The sequence below is a fragment of the Delphinapterus leucas genome, chromosome 2 (genome assembly GCF_059928025.1).
Source record: "Delphinapterus leucas isolate spDelLeu-1000000601 "Yukka" chromosome 2, BTC_Dleu_Yukka2, whole genome shotgun sequence".
Taxonomy (NCBI): Eukaryota; Metazoa; Chordata; class Mammalia; order Artiodactyla; family Monodontidae; genus Delphinapterus; species Delphinapterus leucas.
In genome coordinates, this window is record NC_143130.1 from 139037527 (window position 1) to 139039183 (window position 1657).

Here is a 1657-nt window from a genome sequence, read left to right on the forward strand (position 1 = left end):
AAGCTAAACATACTCCTACATATGATCCAGCAATCCTGCTCCTTAGTATATACTGAAATGGGTTGAAAACATGTCCACACAAAAACCTGCCCAGATGTTAATAGCAGCTTTCTTTATAATTGCCAAAACTTGGAGGCTTCCAAGTCCTTTAGTAGGTGAATGAATGAACTGTGGTACATCCAGACAATGGAGTATCATTAAGCACTAACAGAAATGTGCTATCAAGCCATGAAAAGACTTGGAAAAGGCTAAGTACTATATGGTCCTAAGTATATGACATTCTGTAAAAGGCAAAACTATGGAGACAGTAAAAAAAATTAATGCTTGCCAGGGGTTGGGGAGAGAGAGGGATGAACAGGTGGAGTGAAGAGGATTTTAGGGCAGTGAAACTATTCTGCATGATACTATAAGGATGGATACATGTTATTATACCTTTGTCAAATCATTATACATTTGTACAACACCAAAGGTGAACTGTAATGTAAACTGTAGACTTTGGGTGATAATGATGTGCACGTAGGTTCATTGATTATAACTAATGTGCCACTCTAATGTGGGAGGGAGGAGTTTGTGCTTGTGTGGGTTCAGGGGGTATATGGGAACCCTCTGTACTTTTCAATCAATTTTCCTGTGAATCTAAAACTTCTCTAAAAAAATAAAGTCTATTTTTAAAAAGTGTTCAATATCATTAAGCATTAGGGAAATACAAGATAAAACCACAGTGAGAATCCACTACCTGCCTTTTATGTTAACATTTAAAAAGGTTGACCATACCAACTGTTGGCAACAATATGGAGGAACTGGAACTCTCATATACTGGTGTAGCCATTTTGGAAAAATGTTTGGCAGTTTCTTAAAAAATTAAACAGACTCCTACCATATGATCCAGCCATTTCACCTTTAGGTATTCTTAAGAGAACAGGAAAGATGTGTCATATAAAGACTTGTATACAATTGCTTGTAGCAGCTTTGTTTTTTCTTAATCCTTTTAATTTTATTTTTGTAAGTGCTAGTCTTTTTTTTTTTCTTCTCTTTTTAAATTTTGGCCATACCGCACAGCTTGCAGGATCTCAGTTCCCTGACCAGAGATTAAACCTGGGCCACGGCAGTGAAAGACCGGAATCCTAACCACTAGACAACCAGGGAACTCCCTCAGCTTTATTTGTAATAGCCCAAAACTGGAAATAATCCAAATGTCCATCAACAGATGAATGGTTAAACAAATTGTAGTATATCCATAAAATCAAAACTATTTACCAATAAAAATGAACTACTGATAAAACAACATGGATAATCATTATGCTGATTGAAAGAAGCCAGACAATAAAACAGTACACATTGTATGATTCCATTTAGAGTCGATTCTGGAGAAACATGGGTTTGAACTGCCTGGGTCCACTTACACATATTTTTCTCAATAGTAAATGCTATAGTACTACACAATCTGAGGTTGGTTGAATCTGAGGATGTGAAACTACGCATACAGAGGGCAGACTGTAAGTTATACAATTTTTGACTGCGCAGAGAATTGGCACTGCTAACCCCCCCACTTTGTTCAAGGGTCAACTGTATATAATAATCTAGAAAATGCAAACTATAGTGACAAAGCAGAGGATGGTGGGGGAGGCAGGGAAGGATAAGCGGAAGAACAGATTAA